At 42.1% G+C, this 19,737-nt stretch overlaps 1 pseudogene; it reads right to left on the bottom strand.

Moving 5' to 3' along the window:
- Nucleotides 1–11,205: 11,205 nt before the first annotated feature.
- On the bottom strand, nt 11,206–13,108 carry LOC146661546 (uncharacterized; annotated as a pseudogene).
- Between the last annotated feature and the right edge of the window lie 6,629 nt (nt 13,109–19,737).

The raw sequence follows: 19,737 nt of genomic DNA on the forward strand, positions 1-19,737 counted from the left end.
AAGTATTCATTGCATTGCATTCAGGTAACAGGACCCCAAAGCAGACTCAGCACACCGCAGCTCAGAACTATGTACAAGTTTTTATTGAACTGAAGAATCTTTTAACAACGTTAAGGAAACGAAAAACTAAGGCTCATGCCACGGGGGGGAAAACGAGGAGCGTGGAGCCCAGGAGCACCGTAATCGGGACCGTGGGGAAACTGCAACAGAAACAGACAGAGGACTACGTCGAACCGGTTTGACCTGGGAGACATGGAACGTGGGATGTATGCGCCAGGAGTCAGGAAGTTTCAGACTAACAGCAGCCGGATTGATGACAGCCTCTATTCTATATAGACCGATGAAGCGCGGAGCCAACTTGCGGGACGCAAGTTGGCTCCGCTCATTCTCTGGAAAAAGCGGTGGCTGGTATCCGAGGGAGGCTTCAAACGGTGACAGTCCTGTAGCGGAGGAGGTAAGGGAGTTGTGGGCGTATTCTGCCCAGGAGAGATAGGACGCCCAAGTGGAGGGATTACGCGAGGTGATGCAGCGCAACTTCCAGCTCTTGATTAAGCCACTCAGCTTGGCCATTTGACTGTGGGTGGAAGCCGGAGCTCAAGCTAACCTTGGCTCCTAAGTGTGAACAAAAGTTTGTCCAGATGCACGAGGTGAACTGTGGCCCCCGATCAGAAACGATATCGGAGGGAATGCCGTGGAGCCTGAAAACATTATCCACTAGGGCTTGAGCAGTTTCAGCGGCAGAGGGTAATTTTGCCAGAGGGACGAAGTGTGCGGCTTTAGAAAACCTATCAGAGATTGTAAGAATTACACTCTTCCCTGAGGAGCTGGGGAGGCCGGTTATGAAATCCAAAGAAATGTGGGACCAGGGACGGTGTGGCGTTGGGAGAGCGTGGAGCAGGCCCGCTGGGTGTTTGGTGGACTGTTTATTATGGGCACAGGTGGAGCAGGTCGACACAGTCTTTTACATCTTTTATTAAAGATTTCCACCAGAACTGTTTTAGAAGGTTAATAGTTCTACTCACGCCAGGGTGGCAAGAAAATTGCGTGGTGTGACCCCAGTGAATGACGGCTCAACGGGCGGTGGCAGGAACAAAACGTCGCCCAGGAGGCCCGGTACCTGGGTCGGGATCTCCCAGGTGAGGGCCCCCACCACAGGCAGTGGGCAGGACAGTTGCTGGCGGCGATGATTCCGCATCCAGGGAGTATTGATGGGAGAGAGCGTCGGGTTTGATGTTGCGGGAGCCTAGGCGGTAGGAGAGAGTAAAGTTAAACCGGGTGAAGAATAGAGACCAGCGAGCCTGGCGGGAGTTTAACCTTTTGGCTGTTCTGAGATTAAGTTCTTATGGTCTGTTAAAATGAGAAATGGTTGCTCAGCTCCCTCCAGCCAGTGGCGCCACTCTTCCAAGGCTAGTTTGATGGCCAATAATTCCTTATCTCCCACATCGTAGTTCTTTTCAGAAGGGGTGAGACGGCATGAAAAGAAAGCGCACGGCTGGAGCTTCCCCGGAGAGTCCGACCGAGTCGGACTCTCCAGTCAGACCGATCAAGTCTGCCAGTAATTCAGAGAACACATTAGCATGACCAAACTCTTTAAAATCTTTCTCCCTGCACAGTAAGACAAGAAACGTGATCTGTGTCTGAGCGTACATGAAGTGGCAAGTTTGCAAGGACAAAACACAAGGTATTAGCTGTATATGCATCAGTGGCAGAGCCTAAAGGGTTAGCGACTTCAAAGGCATCCTGGTAGAGTACTAGCTTGAGACATGATGGGTTTTGACCAAAAAAATCATTTGATTTAAACAGCTTACTATCACTTATGTCACACAGAACATCAGCAGGAGGCTCAGTAGAGGGCTCTTCTGATTTCTGCCACAGATCAGACTCTAGCAGACATCTCAAAGTCTCTCTTAAAGGCACATAATAGGCAAACCTATCTTTTCTGTTTTCATCTCTCCCTAAAAATATTTTCTTTGGTTCCACATAGTTGAAGGCTTTTTTAAAGATCTGAGCTCTGGAGTGCACTGTCCTCAATGGCCCGGTATGACATGCAGAAAAAAGATCATAGCTTTTGACAGACTTTGTTGATGTCCTCCTCTGATAATGATGTGTCATCTTTTAACAGTGATGCAAGTTTACCCAAACTGTATGTCTGTCCCAACTCATGTATGTTCTGCATTTCCTCCACAATGTTCTGTATGGTTGAAGCAGGCAGTAGAATAGTGAAACGTTTCTCAGAAAAAGATCACAGAATTCAGGGGGCATTTCCATGTTATCTTCATCTGTAATAGACTGTGCAGCAGGCTCGGAAATCAAGGGTACAAAGTCATCTGATGTGGTTGGAACAGATGATGATTGACATGCAGACTCTCTATATAAATCACCAATGCTGCTGTCTGAAAACTCTCTGTGTTTACGTGACATGTGAGCAGTAAAAGATGATTTAACTCTAAAGGTATTTGTGCATCCTCTTACTGGACAAGTGACCACGTGTCCTTCCACAATATGGCTCTTCAGATGAGCTATTAACTCTTTAGAGTTCCGACACTGACGTTCACACATCGCCATTGCACATGTAAACGAAGAAACCACCGCCACACCAGTGACATGGGTGGGGGCAGAGTGTCTTCAGTAAAAATGAGCCTTAAACGCGCCGTACCTGGTGTATGTCTGCTTGCAGCCTGCTTCAATACACCGAAAGAAACAACGTGGCTCATTCCGATGCAGTTTACAATGAAGCACGTAGCCCCTTGATGACTGAACTACCTTACCACAGAAATTACAGGTTAACATAACTCCATGTATTTTGGTAATTCCTCCCTAGCGAATTAAGCACGCCAAATACAGAAACTAATCCAGAGCAATGCTTCCCTCGCGACAGTAATGCTAACTCAACTCACAAATGCTAACTAAATTCACAACCTCACTCATAAAAAAACGAACTGCTAAAATTATCTATAAACGCTGGGCTGGTGGATTTTTATAACAGAGATAACTTGAAGTCCGGTGACGTCATCCCAACGCATGGCAGCCTAACGAGTAGCGCTCTCTCATATATGATTCGTTCACCCCGCGAAGTGTCAAAATTATTACCAATTTTTGATAGATAGTGGAGTTACAAGCGGGGTGAACATGGGGAAAAGAGACAAACAGAAAAGCTCAGCAGAAGAACGTGTAAACGAAGGGCCTATGGCAGCGGCATCGCCATCTCGACATGAAGTCAATACTAGGGCCAATATGGATGAAGGCTCGGGCTTGACCATGATACTGGAAGAATTACGGGACTTTCGAAGAGAGTTCCAAGAATTTAAATCCGACTTGGTCAGAGCCAATAACAGGATAACCGAAGCAGAAACCCGCATTGCAAAGCTGGAAGACCGGGTCCAAAACGCGGAACAGGTGATGCTAAAGATGTTAAAAATTATCAACGAGCAAGAAAACAAAATTGTGGATCAGGAAAGCCGGGCCCGGCGAAAGAATCTGAGGCTGTATAATGTCCCTGAAGGAGTGGAGGGGTCTTCGATGACAGTTTTTGTGGAAAAAGTATTGACGGAATGCCTCGACCTCCCCCAGGGCACAGAGCTTGGTATTGAGAGATCACACCGGGCCCCGGGAGCAGTGAGGAACCGAGAGGGAACCCCACGTTCGATATTGATTTGTTTTGCACGTTACAACACCAAGGAAGAAGTTTTGCGTAAAGCATGGGCCAAGAGGACTGTTCTGTTGAACGGTCAGAAAATATATTTCGATCAGGATTATGCACCAGCTATTCTGCGAAAACGTAAAGGCTACGCTGAAGCTAAAAGAGCTCTGAAACAACAGAACATAAGGTTCCAGACTCCTTATCCTGCTAAATTGAGGGTCTTCTATCAAGAGGGAACCATGCTTTATGCGACGGCGGAGGAAGCAACCGCGGACATGCGGACAAGGGGATTTCAGATCGATAAAGTTGCCCTGAAGCAGACCTTAACGGAACAGCTGTCAAATTTGACGTGGGCGAAGATTGGAAAGTCGCAGCGGTGTGACTCGGAGGGACATAGAGAAAGTCCCAATAGTGAGCAGCTTCAGCTATCTAGAAGGTGCTCTCCCTCTACGACAGGAGACTAATGGAGATATACTGTGCGGCCGCAATGGGTGAGATAACAAATACTTTTCCCTTATTAGATGATTAAGATTGCAGAGAGACTGTGGAGAAATGCACCTTAAAGGAGCTAGCAGGGGCCCTTGCCCTCCAGTCAGGGGAGGTTTCCCCCTGTCTATGGGATATACGTGCCAGGGTCTGTTAGGACTGACCCCAACCTTGGAATCACATATTATTTTTGTTTTTTTGTTTTGTTTTGTTTTTTCTTTGTCCGATTCTGGACGATTGTGGTTGTTTATTATTTGGGTTGTTAAAGGGAGTTTACCAGTTGATAAATTAATTAAGTCTGGATATTTTATTTCGGATAAATGACTACTAGAGGAATTAAGGTTATATCTTTTAATGTGAATGGGCTCACGAATCCCATTAAACGAAGTCGAATCTTGAATAAAATGAAGAAAGATCGAGCGCAGATAGTATATTTACAAGAGACACACTTGAATAATAATGAACATGAAAAACTCAGGAGGATGGGTTTTACAAATATGTTCTCCTCAGCGTATGAATCAGGCCGCAGACGGGGCGTGGTAATCTTGATTTCCAGGGCACTGAACTTTGAAAAGTCATTTGAACTTAAAGATAAGGATGGGAGATTTATACTGGTACGGGGAACAGTTGATGGTAATCAGGTTACTCTAATGAATGTGTACGCCCCACCAGGAAGTGACCTAAGTTTTTTTAAGTACATTGTTAACATAATGGTGACAGAAACTCAAGGCCCTTTAATTTGCGGCGGTGATCTGAATATACGCCTACAACCGGACCTAGATAGCTCTAAAAGAAAGAAGCCGGGATCGAGTACATTATATAAAAGAATCTCAGCACTGTTCGATGAGGTGGGTTTAATTGATGTATGGAGAAATCGCTTTCCTACAAGGAGGGATTACTCTCATTTTTCAGCCCCACACTCACTTTACACGAGGATAGATTATTTTTTAATGTTTGGAAGAGATAGGGATAAAATCTTAACATGCGAGATGGGCTTGATAGATATAAGTGATCACGCACCGCTGTACCTAACGATTGATATGAATGTACACCCAAAAGTTTCAATTTGGAGATTGAATTCATCCCTGCTTAAAGATGTAGAATTTAGGAAAGTAATAAAGGCAGAGCTCAAAGATTACCTTGAAATTAATGATAATGGGGAGGTTTTACCCCCGATACTATGGGACGCATTAAAAGCTGTTATGAGGGGGAAGATTATAGCATTTGCCTCCTTCCAAAAAAAAGCAAGAGAGAAAAAAATGGAAGATTTACAAGCGATTCAAAAACAATTAGAAAGTGAGCACAAACATAAGCCTTCAGTGGGCACCTTGCAGAAATTAACAATGATTAGAAATGAAATAAATACGCAGAGTATACAAACGATAAAGAGAAAATTGTTATATTTGAAACAGAAACATTATGATGGAGGATCGCAATCAATGAAAATTTTAACATGGAAACTTAAGAAGAAGATAGCGGAGAATACTGTAACTAAAATCAAACACCCAGAGACGGGGAATATAATGACTCATCCTTGCAAGATACAGAACGCCTTTGAATCATTCTATAAAACATTATATGCGGGAGTCCCAGGGGGGGCTGAACACGAAATGGACAATTTCCTGAACCCTTTATGCCTACCAAGCTTTAACGAGGAACAAAATAAAACGATGATAGCGGAGGTGACGGAAGCTGAACTTATGAATGCCATCAATAGGCTGAAATCAAATAAGTCACCAGGCTCCGATGGTTACACCGCGGAGTGGTATTGGGAATTCAAACAGGACTTGATCCCTACACTACTTACTACTTTTAACTGGGTGTTAAAAACAGCGCAAATTCCACCGAGTTGGAAGGAGGCAATTATTTCGGCTATTCCGAAAGAAGGGAAAGACAAAATGGAGTGTGGCTCATATAGACCTATTTCTGTCCTTAACATAGATTATAGATTGTTTACTTCGATAATGGCCAGGAGAATGGAAGAATTTTTACCTGACTTAATTAGCAATGATCAAACGGGGTTTATAAGACGACGACAGACCCAGGATAATATACGTAGAACTCTTCATGTAATACATCAGATACAGACATCTAAGAGTACAGCCATGCTTATGAGTATTGATGCAGAAAAAGCCTTTGATTCTGTAAATTGGGACTTTCTATATAAAGTCCTGGATAAATTCGGCTTACATAAGGGAATTGTTGATACAGTGAGGGCACTATACACTAACCCCACCGCAAGAATTAAAGTTAATGGTTCTCTCTCAAATAGCTTCGTTCTGCAGAGAGGAAATAAACAAGGCTGTGCTTGGTCCCCGCTCCTGTTTGCATTGTACTTAGAACCCTTGGCACAATCAATTAGACAAAATAAAGACATTAAGGGGATCACTATTGCAGGACAGGAACACAAGCTCGCTTGTTATGCGGATGACATATTGATCTATTTAGATCAGCCCACTAACTCCTTGCCTTCGCTGATGAATCTGTGTCAAAAATTTGGGAAACTCTCTGGATATAAAATTAATATGTCTAAAACTCAAATTCTCAGCTATAACTATAACCCCCCAGCTCACATGGTTGTTCAATATCCAATGAATTGGCAAGCACAATCATTGAAATATCTAGGAGTTGTTATTCCCAAGGATTTAACTAAACTATCTGAGGAGAATTTTGGTTCTCTACAAAGGAGAATAGTGGGTGATATTAGGCGATGGAACATGATCCCCTTTCTTTCTTTACACTCACGAGTTGAATCTATTAAAATGAACATCTTGCCAAGAATATTATATTTATTCCAAACACTACCAATATCCATTGACCCAATTCGTTTCAATGAATGGGATAAAATAATATCGCGGTTTATATGGGGGGGGGAAGCGGCCGAGGGTTTGTTTTAAAACTTTACAATTACATAAGAAGGTGGGAGGATGGGGGTTGCCATCACTAAAAAATTATTATCGGGCTGTTCAGTTGAAAACGGTGGTTAATTGGTGTGATACAAGCTACCAAGCACACTGGAAGACTATAGAGGAGAATATGTTTTCCTCCCCAATACAAGCTGTCCTGATGGATTCGAATATTCGAAAATATATTGACAAGATTCACAATCCCTGGGTGTTGTGCACACTTAATATATGGAGAAAAGTCGTGAAAGAATTCAAACTTGAACAGGATTTGGCTTTATTCAAATGGTATGCATATGATTCTGACTTTGCCCCGAATAAATTGGACTCACGTTTTAAAAGCTGGCCGGCTAAAGGGTTATCTACATTTGATAGTTTGATAAAGGATGGGAACCTTATTAGTTTTGACACGCTGAAACAGAGACACAATCTAGAAAAACAGGATTTTTTTCGATACTTGCAAATAAGACACTATATAAAGACAACAATCGGTCAGATGTCAAATACTAACGTGGAATTGGTAACTTTATTTAGACAGGCGTACAGTGGGGATGTTGACACAAGACTCATTTTTTTTTGGTACAATTTTTTTATGAATAAGCTTCCACACTCAACTGATTATGTGAAGATGTTATGGGAAAAGGAGGGAGGGATGTGTATTTCTAGGGAAGAATGGACTCAGATGTGGGAATGGCAATGGAGGAGTACTTCCTCCAAAAGCTGGAGGGAGTTCGGATGGAAAACTCTGATAAGGTTCTTTATCACTCCATGTCAAAAGGCTCACTATGATGGGAATCCTCCCGTGTGCTGGCGAAACTGTGGATACCAACGAGCACATCATACCCATATTATGTGGGACTGTCCTGTGCTACGGACTTACTGGAAAGACATTCATGGTATATTACAAGGCATTTTTAACTGTACATTCCCTCAGGATATGAAGACAATTTTTTTTGGCTGTATACCGCAGAACTGGTCCAAAAATGACATATGTCTGTTAAGAGCTTTATTGGTTGCAAGTAAGAAATGTATAACAAAGAAATGGTCCTCGCAAGACATACCGACCTTGTCATTATGGTGGGAAATTACGTTAGAGATATATAGGATGGAGGAAGTAACAGCTCATGTTAATGACAGGATGGCCTGGTTCCATCTGTGCTGGGATAAGTGGGTCCAATACGTTAATACCTATAAACCGAATTTTCTCTTTAAAGCTTGAAACCACCAATTTAGTTAATTGTTTACTCCCGACAGAGCTTTCTCCTTTTATTTTATATATATATATAATTTTTTTTCCTTTTTTTTTTTCTTTCTCTTTCTTTCTATCTGTCTTTCTTTCTTCTCGTTTTGTTTCGTTTTTCTCTTGTAAACTGTGTTAATTAATGCCTGTAATCATCTTTATGAGGTAATATTGTAGAAATAAAGAATATAAAAAAAAAACAAAAAAAAAAAACTTGAAGTTGCATGTACTCACCTCACCTCGAACTAATTGTAAGCTGCCAGGATGTCTACAAATTCCAAAGATGCTGTGGTCCAAGCAGCAATAAATGGCGCTAATATACGAGTTCAAAACTGTGTCCGTTAGCGAAGCCAACTTGAGTCTCCTGCATGGAAAAAAAGAGCGGTTGGCACACAGCTCAGCAGCGCGCCGCGCTATTGGTCATTTTCAGGTGACGTCATCCCGCAATGTAACGTCGCTCTTTGTTTCTTTAGGAGGAGGTTCGAATTTGATCAGAAGTCATGTCTGCAGACCGCTGCAGCCACGTCTTGCCTTGCTTCCCCTTTTTTTGGTGAAATGGTTCGCTCATACTGCACAATGTTGCTACCAGATTTTTTTTTCTCTGCAATTCGAACATAAAACGTCTGTACACAGTTTACCAGCAGTTTAGCTACCAATCAACAGCAATCACACAAACTCAAAATTTAAGGCGGACCCACTTAAGGTGGTCTGATAATATGGCGTGAAACACAACAACATAAAGTTGTTTTAAAATAATAATTAAAAAAGATTATTGAAATCAATTTTATTCACAACCATGAACTTTATTTTTAACATCTTCTTTTGCTGTTGATTTTTTTTTTTTTATCAGAAGGTTAACAATGATATACTGCAGGCCTAACTTTTAATCTGTATATCAGTATCTGAATTTTAAAATAAAAAAATACTATCAGTTATAGCTGGGCGATACAAGATTTTTTCATATCACGATATGTTTTTTTCATTTCAGGCGATAACGATATCTATCACGATATAAGCCAAATAACTATATTTGTAAGATTTAAATGTGCCGTTGCTCACAAGTAAAATGTGAAATAATCAGCAGCTTGTTTTTATTTAAATATTTATTTCCCATAATAAGTTCAACAGGGTAGATGTACTTAAGGAACATGAGACTTTTTCAGATAAATAAAGGCAAATATTGCAAACTACCCAAAAGGCAGCCGCTAAAGCGTTTAAGTTTCAAAATAGAACAAACGAAACAGACTAAACTGTCAATTCCACTTAGAAACAAAATATTAATTCTAAAAATAAATCTTAGTTTGTTTTACAGAAGAACAGACAAAACTGACTAACTTTTGTCAATATCAAATAAACTGAGAACTAAAAGGAAATTCTCAATCTCTCCTTGTTGTATAGCTTAGCTTTTCAGTTTTAACAGTTACTTTAGTCTGACAAAAGCCGAATGACGAATTAGCGCTTCCAGTCAGACACTGAGGCTACGTCCACATGTACACGGGTATTTTTGAAAACTGAGATTTTCCGTTTTCGTTTTAAAAAAATAATCCCGTCCACACATAAAGGGAGAAATGAAGGAAAACGCTGCTATGAACATGCCAAAGCAGCAGGTGGCGCTAGATTCCTAACCGTGCAGAAATGTTGGCCAATCAGAAGTCTAGAAGCCTCGGTGGGAAAAAGTAAACAAAGCTGGGGCATAGAAGCAGAACCGAGTCGTATGTGTGGAGGGACAGTAACTGTGTGTATATGTAAGCATTTAAACACTGCAGAGAGTAGAATTAACAGTAACAGTATTGTAAAAATTCATTTCACCGAAACAATAACGTGGCGCACAGTGTGACGTCAAAAAATGCGCACACCTTTGATGCTGCGTTTTCTCCGTTTTTCTAGTCCACACGTAATTGCAAAAACTGAGTTTTTAAAAATCTTTGTTTTCAGTGACCAAAAACGGCGTTTACGTGTGGACGAAAGGTGCAAACGCATAGAAAGATCTGCGTTTTCAAGAATGCCCGGGTACGTGTGGACGTAGCGCATGCACCAGTTTATTGTATTTCCAGACTTGCTTTCGGCACAATTTACAGTGCACGCTACTCTGTTTTTTGTCAGACTTGAAATAGCCGAAATACCTTCACACTACGGAACTTCTTTGGCTCTTCCGTTCGACAATCTCTCCGGCATTGGAACCATCATCTGTTTTCTCTTCGGTCACGCTCGGTTGATTTTTCTAGTCGGCACACTCATTTCCTCCATTACCCAGGTGGTACGGTGGCTGGCTGCTTCCCAAACAAATACACATGTGCGGCTTGGCACTTGTGCTGTACGTAACAAGTCACGTGACGTGACGCTGCGGCTGTGATTAGTTCGGCTCTGCGCTACTTAATTTGGATTGGCTGTTCTTTTTTTTTTCTTTTTTTTTTTTAAGAGGACAAGAGCGGCGAGGTCTATCGCGAAAAAGTTATATCGCGATACATATCGTTATCGTTCTATCGCACAGCTCTACTATCAGTTTTATTGTCTTTCACTGCTGATATTTGCTTTTTTTTTTTATGGTATTTACTGGTTGTATTATTACGGTGGACCCTATTTTTTAACATCTTGCTTCTGTAAAAATGAATGTTTTTGTTTGCTTAAAAATCTACAGCTTTATACTGTGAATTCCAATGTGCACAACCCCAAAAGATGTAGTTTTACTCAAATAATACTGTAAAATCTAAGTTTTTCAGACATTTTCAACATTACAATATGTAATTGTAAAATGTATGCATATTTATTTGTTTTCACAGAAAATATTTATAATTTCAACATTTTATTACAGTAAAAAACAAAGTTTTATCCAGTCTCACAATTAACGGTTATTCAATCTATTTAATACAGTAAAAGGAAGTTTTTGGTTTTACGCTCCATTACCGTTGGAATTTGACGGTGTTTTGCTGTATATTTTACTGACTTTTTTTACAGTGTATGTTGAAGTTGTCTGTGTCTAACTGTCCTGTGATAACCTGGAAGTATCGCTCCAAAAGGTCTTCCAAACTTGCTCTGCAGAATATAATAGCAATGGACTGGAGAAGCACCAGTGAGCCACATATGATCATTACTGGCCTTTTGTTTGCCCTGCTTCCATTCTGGTAAGCTCTGTTTGAAATGCTTGAAGAAAATATGTAACAGAAGCAGTGGTATGGTCACGCGTTACATATGTTGCTGTTGGTAGAAGTGATGATCACTTGAAGGGACTTCTCACTATAACTTCATACACATAGTACGGAGTAGCAGAAGCATTATCTTTAGAGATAATGCTTCCTGTTACATCAAAATATACTACATCGTCTTTGCACCGCTGGTAAAACACTGAAAGGGGTTGGTTTTTTTTGGACCACAGCATTATCCCCTTTTGGATGCAGGAGCACTCTCTGAAGGACTTCATTTGGAAGTCCTCGCTGTCTGTCTACTAACATTTGCAGACTGACCATCTCATTTAAATGAGGTCTCTGTTTTTTATTTTCTGTGGAACCAGGCAATATTTTTCAAGACATCTTTAGATGGTGCCTCATCCTGACACCCTGCTTGGAAAACTTGTTCTGGTATTTGATTTAGAGAATCCAGCTAAGGACTTTTGTTTCAAGTTTTTCCGTTATTACATCTCTGGACTGTCCATGCACAGGTCTTGTGGCGCACATCAGCCTTCAGGGTTTTTTCGTCTTTAACCTGCACTTTCACAGTCACTGGACAATCCTTAAAACGGCAGTATGCCTTACATGAGAATACAGCCGTCTTAGACCTTGACTGACTGGTGTTGATGGTATGCCTCTTAAATCCAAAACTGCAAAATGGGTGTACTGACTTAATGCCAGTGGCTACCACATTAGTCCACTGCATACCTTTGAAAAGCCTCCCTTTCTGTGTGGCTTTTTTTTTTTTTTAAGGTCTTGCCAGTCTTTCTGGTCAATGGGGGAAAAAATGGCTGCTGTGGTAAAGAGTTTTTGTAGCATGAATTTGTACTACACTCCTGTAACGTAAAAAAAAAAATGTGATTAATAATAGGCGATGTAATTTTATGAAGGCAACATAATCAATAGTTATTATTTTATGTGAAAAATACTTTACCTTTTTTGAGGGATGAAGATGATCGTGATGGAGACACGTCAGTTTGTGGCTGTTTCGATTCAGAAGAAACATTTTGGACAATGCCATTATCATCACTGGCCTCCCAAACATCCTTTGAATAACATTTGATTTGTCAAATAAAGATAATTTTTAAACAGAGACATTGTTTTAATCGAGTGAAAGTAGTTCAAAGTAATGTAAAAAATAAATCCAACCTGTTTGAGGAAATAGGATCAAGGAAACAGTGGCGACTTGAACATGTATCCAAAGGAAGGGAAAGAATCTCTGAGTGAAATTATTAACTTATGAGTATAGTATGGTAAATCAAGAACTACATGTTTTAGTTTAAAAAGTTTACAAAGCGCTTACTCTATATTACAAATATAATAGATGTTTAAATTATATTTTTATGTATTTTGTTGTTGCTGTTCCCACACAAGCAAGATCATTCTTACCACATTTAAAGCAGTTATAACAGTTAAGGCATAATTCATAACTTATGCTCACAAATTACATATGACATATCTGAAATCATTGAAAATGATTCATTATAATCTTTCATTATTGGAGTTGTTATAACCTATGCAAAAAGGCATGGGAACTGGGTTGTGGTGTTATCTGTTTAAGTATATCCGGTTTTATGGTGAAAAGTGTGTTGGGTACCGGAAGTGAGAGATAATAAAGGTGGAAGTTGTTTGCTCTACAAGGTGTCGTCTCTTTCCCTACCGAAAACCACGACATGGTGTCAGGAGTGGGATAGTTGTAAGTGCCTTATCATCGGGGAGGACAGCAAGCGACTTTGGGAGTGGTAAAGAGTTTTCTCGAGACGAAAGATGTCGGACGAAGAAGCGGGAGCTAGCGCAACAGTTACGCGGCCTCGCACGCCACCGCCCCACCAGCGAGCTAACGGCGGCTACAATGCTAACGCTAACCTACCCCCGAATGCCACTTTCACCATCCAGCCCCCCGAGCTGTTCGATTTCTCGTAGCCACAGCATTGGGAAAAATGGATACGGAGGTTTGAAAGGTTTTGACTCGCAAGCAACCTACACCTTAGCTCCGAGGCTAACCAGGTGAACACTCTCATCTACTGCATGGGGGATGAAGCAGATGATATCCTCCGAGGACAAGCGTTATCTGACATACAGAGACAGCAGTATCAAGCAGTAAGAGACACTTTGGAGATGTACTTTGTTCCCAGGAAAAACATTATCTACGAGAGAGCCCGCTTTAATCAGAGAACACAGCAAGCTAATGAAACTGTAGACTCGTTTGTCACTGCACTTTACGCTTTAGCTGAAAACTGCAGTTATGGTGCGCTGCACAATGAGTTAATAAGAGATCGCCTCGTTGTGGGTCTGAGGGACATCAGCTTAGCGGAGAGACTTCAATTGGACAAAGATTTGACATTGGAGAAAGCGGTTAACCAAGCCAGGCAGTCTGAAGTCATCAAAAAACAACAGACAGACATCAGAGGGGAAAATAAAATGGAAATAGACGCTGTGTCAGCTAAGCACAAGGAACAAAGGCATTCAATGTTCAAACCCCGTGGAGATCGCAAATACACATCAAAGGACAAAACATCTACAGTGGGGCAAAAAAGTATTTAGTCAGCCACCAATTGTGCAAGTTCCCCCACCTAAAATGATGACAGAGGTCAGTAATTTGCACCAGAGGTACACTTCAACTGTGAGAGACAGAATGTGAAAAAAAAATCCATGAATCCACATGGTAGGATTTGTAAAGAATTTATTGGTAAATCAGGGTGGAAAATAAGTATTTGGTCAATAACAAAAATACAACTCAATACTTTGTAACATAACCTTTGTTGGCAATAACAGAGGTCAAACGTTTACTATAGGTCTTTACCAGGTTTGCACACACAGTAGCTGGTATTTTGGCCCATTCCTCCATGCAGATCTTCTCGAGAGCAGTGATGTTTTGGGGCTGTCGCCGAGCAACACGGACTTTCAACTCCCGCCACATATTTTCTATGGGGTTGAGGTCTGGCGACTGGCTAGGCCACTCCAGGACTTTCAAATGCTTCTTACGGAGACACTCCTCTGTTGCCCGGGCGGTGTGTTTTGGATCATTGTCATGTTGGAAGACCCAGCCTCGTTTCATCTTCAAAGTTCTCACTGATGGAAGGAGGTTTTGGCTCAAAATCTCACGATACATGGCCCCATTCATTCTGTCCTTAACACGGATCAGTCGTCCTGTCCCCTTGGCAGAAAAACAGCCCCATAGCATGATGTTTCCACCCCCATGCTTCACAGTAGGTATGGTGTTCTTGGGATGCAACTCAGTATTCTTCTTCCTCCAAACACGACGAGTTGAGTTGATACCAAAAAGTTCTACTTTGGTTTCATCTGACCACATGACATTCTCCCAATCCTCTGCTGTATCATCCATGTGCTCTCTGGCAAACTTCAGACGGGCCTGGACATGCACTGGCTTCAGCAGCGGAACACGTCTGGCACTGCGGGATTTGATTCCCTGCCGTTGTAGTGTGTTACTGATGGTGACCTTTGTTACTTTGGTCCCAGCTCTCTGCAGGTCATTCACCAGGTCCCCCCGTGTGGTTCTGGGATCTTTGCTCACCGTTCTCATGATCATTTTGACCCCACGGGATGAGATCTTGCGTGGAGCCCCAGATGGAGGGAGATTATCAGTGGTCTTGTATGTCTTCCATTTTCTGATGATTGCTCCCACAGTTGATTTTTTCACACCAAGCTGCTTGCCTATTGTAGATTCACTCTTCCCAGTCTGGTGCAGGTCTACAATACTTTTCCTGGTGTCCTTCGAAAGCTCTTTGGTCTTGGCCATGGCGGAGTTTGGAGTCTGACTGTTTGAGGCTGTGGACAGGTGTCTTTTATACAGATGATGAGTTCAAACAGGTGACATTCATACAGGTAACGAGTGGGGGACAGAAAAGCGTCTTACAGAAGATGTTACAGGTCTGTGAGAGCCAGAGATTTTCCTTGTTTGAGGTGACCAAATACTTATTTTCCACCCTAATTTACGAATGAATTCTTTACAAATCCTACCATGTGGATTCATGGATTTTTTTTTTCACATTCTGTCTCTCACAGTTGAAGTGTACCTCTGGTGCAAATTACTGACCTCTGTCATCATTTTAAGTGGGGGAACTTGCACAATCGGTGGCTGACTAAATACTTTTTTGCCCCACTGTAATGGGAGATCATGCTACAGGTGTGGGAAAACCCCTGTACATGGTAAAGATCAATGCCGAGCGAAAGATGTATCTTGTCACTCATGTGGTAAAAGAGGTCATTTCAGTAAAGTGTGTAAATCTGTTAAATCTGTGCATGTGATAGAAGCCGAAGAAAGCGATGTTACACCCGTGTTTCTTGGTTCTGTAGACGTAGGCTCAGATCCTTGGTATGCAGATCTCACTATCAGAAACCACAAAGTCAGATTTAAGATAGACACAGGAGCTGACGTATCTGTTATCCCTGCCCAGACGTTTTACAGCATAAACCAGAACGAGACAGGGTTATGCAAACCAGATAGACCGTTGTTTGGTCCGAGTGGTTCCCCACTTGACATGTTGGGTATGAGCAGAGAAACACTTTGCAAAGGTGAACAGGGAATACAGGAAAATGTGTACATTATCAAAGATTTGCACGTAGCACTGTTAAGCAGGCCGGCAAGCGTCAAGCTGAACCTAGTGTGTAGAGCCGACAGTATTGACATGAATGTGCTGCACGAAAAATACCCGAAACTGTGTCAGGGTTTAGGCTTAATGCAACAACCTTATTCAATTAAGTTGAAGCCTGAGGCTGTGCCTTTTTCCCTGGCCACACCAAGACGGGTCCCCATTCCACTGTTAGGAAAAGTGAAACAGGAACTGGAAAGAATGGAGTCCATGGGAGTAATCAGCAGAGTAGAAGAACCAACGGAGTGGTGCGCAGGAATGGTCCCGGTGCCAGCAAAAAACGACTCAGTACGTATTTGTGTTGACCTCACTCACCTCAATGAAGCAGTGTGCAGAGAAAAGTACATCCTGCCTTCGGTTGAACAGACTCTAGGTTCTCTGGCGGGAGCTAAAGTCTTCAGCAAGTTGGATGCAAACAGAGGCTTCTGGCAGGTCCCATTGTCACCAGAGTCAGCACACTACACGACATTCATTACACCCTTTGGGCGCTTCTACTTCAACAGACTTCCTTTTGGAATAGCGTCTGCCCCAGAACATTTTCAGCGTAGAATGTCAGTAATCCTTAATGGGCTGCCAGGCGTGGTCTGTCACATGGATGATATTCTCATTTGGGGACAGGATCAGCAGGAGCACAACGCCAGACTGCACACAGTGCTCAATAAACTACAAGAGGCCGGTGTCACACTGAGCAAACAGGAAGTGAAGTTTCTTGGACGCATCTTGTCTGCGGAAGGAGTACAGCCAGACCCAGACAAAATTAGAGCAATCTCAGAAATGAAAGAGCCATCAAACGTCAGTGAAATGCGCAGCTTTCTTGGGATGGTAAACCAATTAGGCAAATTTATCCCAGGACTTGCTGAAAAAGATAAGCCCATAAGAGACCTGCTCTCGAAGAAAAATCAGTGGGTTTGGAGCTGCGCACAGCAAAAAGCATTCAGGCAGCTGAAAGGCGATCTGACGTCAACTCCCATTCTTGCACTCTATGACCCAAACAAAGAGTTAAAACTGTCTGCAGATGCTTCCTCCTATGGACTGGGAGCAGTCCTATTTCAAAAAGAGGGAGAGCAATGGAGACCTGTTGCATATGCGTCTCGTTCTTTAACGGAAACAGAACAGAGGTATGCACAGGTGGAGAAGGAGGCGCTTGGACTAACATGGGGTTGTGAAAGATTCAAAGATTTCCTCATCGGGAGACACTTCTCCTTAGAGACTGACCACAAGCCACTCATCAGCCTGCTAGGACAGCAAGCTCTAACCGAGCTTCCACCCAGGATCCAACGATTCCGCCTAAGGCTTATGAGGTACAGCTACACCATCTCACACACTCCTGGTAAAGCACTCCTCACAGCAGATGCACTGTCACGTGCACCCCTTAACCAAGACCCTGATTCAAAAGCTACAGCTGAATTTCTGGAAGACACAAATATTTATGTGGATGAAATTGTCAAATGCATGCCTGCTACCTCGACATACATCACACAGGTAAAAGAACAGCTAAAAACCGACAGCATATGTTCAGAGGTCATGACTTTTTGTCAGAGCAGCTGGCCAGAATACAGCCATCTCATAGGCCCAATTAAAGCATATTGGCCACACAGAGAGACCTTAACTGTACATGACAATCTGCTACTGAAAGGCGCCACTCTGTCCTAAGTGCCCTACATGAGGGACACCAGGGAATGTCTAGATACAGAGAGAGAGCCAGAGAGGCAGTGTGGTGGCCTGGTCTGAGTGGGCAAATAAACGAACTTGTGAAAAACTGCACCATCATCAAAGAGCGTACTAACCCAGTACAACCTTTAATGCCAAGCCAACTCCCGGAGAGGCCATGGCAAAAAGTTGGTGCAGACCTTTTTACACTCAATGACAGCAACTATGTGCTTTTGGTGGACTACTACTCGAAATTTGTGGAAGTAGCCAAACTTACCCCCACCAGATCGGAAGATGTTATAGTACACCTAAAATCTCTTTTCCAGACATGGGATTCCAGAGCTTTTCTACACTGACAACGGACCTCAGTTTTCAGGACAACAGTTCAAAGACTTTGCAGCAACTTATGGGTTCAGACATGTAACAAGCAGTCCTAGATTTGCACAGAGCAATGGCGAGGCTGAGCGTCATGTCCAAACTGTGAAAAACCTGCTAAAGAAGGCAAAAGACCCATATCTTGCACTTCTAGCTTACAGAGCAACACCATTGGCTAACGGATATAGCCCGGCGCAACTACTGATGGGACGGAGACTGCGCACGCCAGTTCCCCAGCTTCCTTCCCTGCTCAATCCCAGCCTGCCCAATAAGAATACAGTGTTGGCAAAAGCGAGAGACAGTGATGCGTACAACAGGAGACATCGGGCGACTGAACTTCCCCCACTCGCACCGGGGCAACCAGTGTGGATTACAGACACTAGGCGTGAAGGGACTGTCATCTCCTCTCACTCCACACCCCGCTCCTATATGGTTGAGACTCCTTCAGGAGCCATCAGGAGAAATAGACGTCACCTCCAGCCATTACCAGAGTCCACACCAAAGTTACAGACCCCATCTACCCCCGTCAGTCCCAGAGAAAATACCCTGCCAGCTTCCAACCTATCGACGTCTACAACTCTGACTCCCAAGACAGAAGTCCCAGGTCTTGTCAGAACTAGAGCTGGCAGAGTTGTCATAAAACCACAAAGGTTGAACTTGTGAGATTAAATAAAGAAAAGCATCTCGAGTTAAAAATAGAGTAGCTATGTTTCTGCAATAGGTTCTAAGAAGTAACGAAAGTACAGTTTCCCATTTGCAGTAAATGTTTCAATAAGTTGTTGTTTTCTGCGAAAGGAGGATGTGGTGTTATCTGTTTAAGTATATCCGGTTTTATGGTGAAAAGTGTGTTGGGTACTGGAAGTGAGAGATAATAAAGGTGGAAGTTGTTTGCTCTACAAGGTGTCGTCTCTTTCCCTACCGAAAACCACGACAGGTAATAATCTTGCCCAAGGATATTTGGCATGCAGACTGGGGGAGCCAGGAATGAAACCACCAAAGTTTCAATAACTAGTTGATCTGCTCTACCACACTGTAAAAAATGTTTGTGAAAAATCGTGACATCAAAAATGTGTAAATAGAAAAACAAAAAAGCAATGTTTAATTTACATCAACATTTTGTAAATAATACATATATACCTGTAAAGTGTTAATTTTACAGTAGGAATACGTTTTAAATGTCAAATGTCCTTGTTGAATTTACAGTTTACTGTTTTAAAAACACTGAAAAATGGTAATTTAAAAGTCAACACGTACAACTGAAACGGTAACAAAATAATGTTTTTTGGGGGGTTTTAAAAATTCAGAAAGTATCTGTATTACATTTTACAAATTCATTCAAACTCATTTACAACGTTGGTCACATACAGACCACTTTTTAAGTGGATCAGACCAGTACAAATTCTGTCAGTGTAAAGATGTTATCAGAGATATCTTTATATGACAGTACAATTTCAACAGTACTTGTCAGTTTTTCTACATTTTAAAGACAAACTGCTGTAGTAAATAAATGAAATCCTTCAGCATAAGTCTTTAGTCTTAAATTGTAATAAATAAATGTTAAAAATGACCTAAAAGTTATGGCAGCCCACTGGCCAGACTGTGATGTAATTATAAAATCTTTCAAATAGACAGCTGGTCATCTCCTCCATGTTAGTCATTTCTTTAA

Source organism: Rhamphochromis longiceps, linkage group LG9, assembly GCF_057381845.1.
Source record: "Rhamphochromis longiceps isolate RC_006_pf linkage group LG9, R_longiceps_female_GT1.1, whole genome shotgun sequence".
NCBI classification, from domain to species: domain Eukaryota; kingdom Metazoa; phylum Chordata; class Actinopteri; order Cichliformes; family Cichlidae; genus Rhamphochromis; species Rhamphochromis longiceps.